Source organism: Ursus americanus, chromosome 3 (genome assembly GCF_024610735.1).
Source record: "Ursus americanus isolate L20-20 chromosome 3, mUrsAme1.1.p, whole genome shotgun sequence".
Lineage (NCBI taxonomy): Eukaryota > Metazoa > Chordata > Mammalia > Carnivora > Ursidae > Ursus > Ursus americanus.
This window is the reverse complement of record NC_142129.1, coordinates 92,037,193-92,042,514: the sequence shown is the minus strand read 5'-3', so window position 1 is coordinate 92,042,514 and position 5,322 is coordinate 92,037,193. Positions and strand designations below refer to the sequence as shown.

The 5,322-nt window shown below is 44.6% G+C and overlaps 1 non-coding gene across 1 annotated transcript; it reads left to right on the top strand.

Annotated features, from left to right (window-relative positions):
* Positions 1–3,130: 3,130 nt before the first annotated feature.
* Positions 3,131–3,237, top strand: LOC123789714 (U6 spliceosomal RNA). Its single transcript, XR_006778879.2, has one exon. It is a non-coding gene; the product is annotated as a U6 spliceosomal RNA (small nuclear RNA).
* Positions 3,238–5,322: the final 2,085 nt, after the last annotated feature.

Sequence of the window (5,322 nt, the reverse complement as noted above, 5' to 3'; positions counted from 1 at the left end):
CAAATTTTTCCTTGTGGTTGAGTTCCAATTTCAGAGCGTTGTGGTCTGAGAATATGCAGGGGATAATTTCAATCTTTTGGTATCGGCTGAGACCTGTTTTGTGTCCCAGAACATGGTCTATTCTTGAAAATGTTCCATGGGCATTAGAATAGAATGAGTATTCTTTGGTTCTGGGGTGCAGTGTTCTATATATATCTAAGAGGTCCAACTCGTCGAGTATGGCATTCAAAGCCTTTGATTCTTTGCTTAGTTTTTGCCAGGGTGTTCTGTCTATTTCTGAGAGTGGAGTGTTGAGGTCCCCTACTATTAATGTATTTTTATCTATATGTCTCTTTATTCTGGTTAAGAGTTGGCTTGTGTATCTTGCTGCTCCCCTGTTGGGGGCATATATATTTATAATTGTCATATCCACTTGTTGAATACTTCCTTTAAGAATAATATAGTGCCCTTCTGCATCTCTAACTATAGTCTGTAGTTTAAAATCCAATTTATCTGATATGAGAATTGCTACCCCAGCTTTCTTTTGAGGTCCATTTGCGTGAAAGATGGTACTCCATCCCCTTACTCTCAGTCTGAATGCATCTTTGGGTTCGAAATGAGTCTCTTGTAGACAGCAAATGGATGGGTCATTTCTTTTTATCCAATCTGCAACCCTGTGGCGTTTGAAACCAGAATTTAAACCATTAATGTTCAGGCTGAGTACTGAGAGATATGCTTTTAATTCTGCCATGTTGTCAGTAAAGTCTTTGTTTGTATTGGCTGTGACTTTCTGTTTTGTATCACTCTTGGGGCCTTTTTACTTTTATAGAACCCCCCGTAATACCTCCTGTAGGGCTGGTTTCGTGGTTATGAAATTGGCTAGTGACTGTCGATTCTGAAATGTCTTTATTTCTCCATCAATTCTGAATGACAGCCTTGCTGGATAAAGGATCCTTGGCTGCATGTTTTTCTCTGAAAGAGCTTTAAAAATGCTCCCCCAACCCTTTCTCTCATTCCAGGTCTGTGTAGACAGGTCTGATGTAATTCTGATGCCTTTGCCTTGGTACGTGAGAAATTTCTTTGCCCTGGCCGCTTTCAATACTGTTTCCTTGGATCTCATATTTGCGAATTGCACTATGACGTGACGTGGTGTAGGTCTGTCATGGTTGAGCTTGGGAGGGGTCCTCTCTGCCTCTTGGACACGAATGTTTGTTTCCCTTGCTAGATTAGGGAAGTTTTCAGCTACAATTTGTTCAAATATCTCTTCTAGACCTCTGTTTTTCTCCACCCCCTCGGGGATGCCGATGATTCTAACATTGGATCGTTTCGTTGAGTCAGTAATCTCCCGTAGCCAACATTCGTGGGCGTGGATTTTTTTAAGACCATCTTCTATTTTTATTTTTTCCTCTATTAACCCATCCTCCAATTCACTAACCCTTTCCTCCGCTTCCGTGACCCTGGCCGTCAGAGCCTCTAGTTTTGCCTGCATTTGGCTCATAGAATTTTTAATTTCTGTCAAATTCGCTCTCATTTCCGCCCTTAGGGATTGTATATTCTCAGTAATATTTTCCTGAATACTTTTTTCAAGTCTACTCATTATCTTGACCATTGTTACTCTGAATTCCATTTCTGATAATTTGGTTACATCCATATCCGTTACTTCTGTGGCAGAGGCCACTGATTCACTGTCTTTTCTTTGCTGGGGGGGGCTTCTCCTTCTTGTCATTCTGATGAAGAGAGGTTGCGGGCTTTCCAGAGCCCAAAATTATTGACTGGGTCCCAGGCCGTGCCCCTTGTTTTATAGGGATCTTAGAGATGTGGGCTTCTTCTTTAAAGATTTTATTTATTTACTTATCTGAGAGAGGGAAACAGACAGTCAGCAAGAACGAAACAGAAGCAGGGGAGTGAGAGAGGAAGAAGCAGGCTCCCAGCGGAGGAGCCCGATGAGGGACTCCTTTCCGGAATGCCGGGATCACGCCCTAAGCCGGAGACAGGCGCTCAATGACTGCGCCACCCAGGCGCCCGGGTTGTGGGCTTCTTGATTTTTCAGCCTGCCTTCTGCCTTCTGGGGGAGGGGCCTGCCGCGCCGATACTCAGGCAACCCTGTTTGGGTAGAGTCTCCGTGTCCCCTGCGAGGGAGGATGGGGATGGGCACTCTCTGAGCCGGTATTTCCAGGCTTTTGTTCTCTGGCGGCTTTCCCTGGCGGTTTGCTGTGCCTCTTCTGAGAGTCAGAGCAGCAGAGGCTGCATTGTCACAGAACAGAGGGATTGCGGCCCGTTCTCCACTGATGTTCTGGCCACTTTAACTCTGTTACTGTTGGTGCTGCTCAACCCTGCGGCCGTCCCGGGATGTGCGCACCAACTCGGCGACCCTGCCCTCACTTCCAGGGCCGGCGCGTCTCTGTCCTTTGTGTTTCTAATGCCGCCAGCCACCGGCTGCGTCTCTGTCCTTTGTGTTTCTAATGCCGCCAGCCACCGGCCGCCCCGCGCGCTCCCGGGTCTCCCGGTCTCAGTCTATGCCCGGTGAGCACACCTCGATTCCGGAGTTTCGTGAGAAGCCTGGTGGCGCGCGCACCCGGTTCAGGGTCTCAGTCTGCTGTTTCGCGGGTGCCGACCGCGAGTCCGCCCGCTCCCCCGTGCAGGTGGCCCGCCAGCCGCCAGCCGCCCCGCGCGCGCTCCGGGAGTTCCCGGTCTCAGTCTGGATCCCGTGAGCACACCGGGATTCCGATGTTCCGGGAGATGCCTGGTGGCGCGCGTTCACGGCTCCGCCAATGTTAATTCTATAATTGAAATTCTTCTTGCCATAGGAAGCCACAGAGGAAGGTACTCTCCTGATGGATGCAGTATCACCCAGGCTGGTAGGAGATGCCCTCAAGTCGATGTGATCAAACCACCTCCCTTGCCACAGCACCTACACTATTCTCAATGGGAAATGAGCCACTTCAGGAGCAAAATAGAACCAAGTAGAGGTGGGTTGTATCCCTTCAGCCTCCTGAAGCTCCGCTGATTGGTGGGTTGGGATGGTGGTTACACTAAGGAGATGTCAACAGATTCAGTCTGCCTTCAGTTTCTTTATTTGCTTTGTTCCTCCCCCAAATGATCCCACTGATGAAAAGTACGATCTCAGGATAACTGTAGAAATAGAGGTGCTGTGCTTGCTTTGGCAGCACATATCTTAAAATTGGAATGATACAGAGAAGATTAGCATGGCCTCCGCGCAAGGATGACATGCAAATTCGTGAAGCATTCCATATTTTTAACAGACACGTGAAAAAATGTTCAAAATCATTAGCCATCAGGGAAATTCAAATCAAAGCCACATTAAGATACCACCTTACACTGGTTAGAATGGCAAAAATTAACAAGGCAAGAAACAACAAATGTTGGAGAGGATGTGGACAAAGGGGAACCCTCTTACACTGTTGGTGGGAATGCAAGCTGGCGCAGCCACTTTGGAAAACAGTATGGAGGTTCCTCAAAAAGTTAAAAATAGAGCTACCTTACAACCCAGCAATTGTGCTACTGGATATTTACCCCAAAGGTACGGATGTAGTGAAAAGAAGGACCACATGCACCCCAATGTTCATAGCAGCATTGTCCACAATTTCCAAACTGTTGAAGGAGCTGATGGTTGGATAAAGACGAATGGATAAAGAAGATGTGGTCCATATATACAATGGACTATTACTCAGCCATCAGAAAGGATGAATACCCACCATTTACATCAACATGGATGGAACTGGAGGAGATTATGCTAAGTGAAGTAAGTCAATCAGAGAAAGACAATTATCATATGGTTTCACTTATTTGTGGAACATAAGGAATAGCATGGACATTAGGAGAAGGAAGGGAAAAATGAAGGGGAATAAATGAGAGGGGGAATGAACCATGAGAGACTATGGACTCTGGGAAACAAACTAAGGGTTTCAGAGGGGAGGGGTGGGGGCATGGGTTAGCCCAGTGATGGGTATTAAGGAGGGCACGTATTGCAATGAGCACTGGGTGTTATACACAAACAATGAATCATGGAACACTACATCAAAAACTAATGAAGTACTGTATGGTGACTAACATAACATAATAAAAATAAATAAATGAATAAATAAATAATAAGTAAGTAAGTAAATAAATAAATGAATGAAAAAAAAGAAACAGAGGTGCTGATGATAGCCCTGACTTGGGAGTGAAGGGATGAAATGATTCCCATTGCTTCAGAAAGCAGAATTTTCACAATAAGGAAAGGTACTGACTTTTATAGAAGTGCAGATTTAAATATCCAAGTACATGAATTAGAGAGATACCAGCTTCTACAAGAGAGAAACACAAAATATCAGATTAACACGAGAAGTGCGTTATTCATTCACATCAAGTCCATTTGGCAATTAAGTTGGGAAGGGAGTGGGAGGGAAGTTCTGCTCCATGCAGTCATTCAGGGAGCCAGGCCCCCTCCATCTTGTGGTTCTACCATCCTCTAGAGTCTGGGGGCTTTCTCTACTCAGTCAGGGGATGGGGAGGAGGGGGAATGCGTGGTTTTTATGAGCCGGGCTGGGAAGTAGGAGGCATCACTTCCAACCACACTCCTTTTGTTAGAACTTGGTCATACGGCCACAGCTAACTGAAGAGGAGGCTAGGGAATGTAGTCTTTCTGTAGGTGAGAATGTAAAGAATGGGTCTGGGGAACATCTAGCCGACTACCAGTATACCAAGCTAAGGGACAGCAAGGGACAGCCAAAGTCTTTACTTCTGCTACATTGACTATTTTGTTTTAAAAGACCAACGCGCTTTAAGCACTGATTGTGTTTTTCAGCATATTCTTATCTAGACGATAATTAGTCAAAATACTTGCAGTTCATATATCTGATAAGGACCCTCATCTTGAACATATTAATACCTCCTAGAATCAATAAGAAAAAAAGAAAAACAATTCATTTGTTTTAATGTTCAAAAGACTTGAAAAGGCATTTCATAGAATAAGATATCATAACAGTTAATAAACGTGTGAATAGGTGTCCAACATCTTATCAGGAAAATCCAAATTAAAACCAAAATGAGATCCGCTGTAGAGCCATCAGAATGGCTAAAATCTTCAATTCTTATTTTTATACCAGCTTTGGAGAGAAAGTAGAGAAATTGGAATTCTCCTACGTATTGGTGGGATCGTAAAGCATTACAACCACTTTAGAAAAGTTTTTGGCAGTTTCCACCAAACAGATACATAAACTGTAACCCAGCAAATGCTAGCTTAAGAATTGAGTGGATTCCTATTCCAAAAAAAGTCGAGGGTGTATATCCAGCAAGGGCCTTGTATCTGAGTTTTCATCGAGCTTTCTTTATAATAGCAAA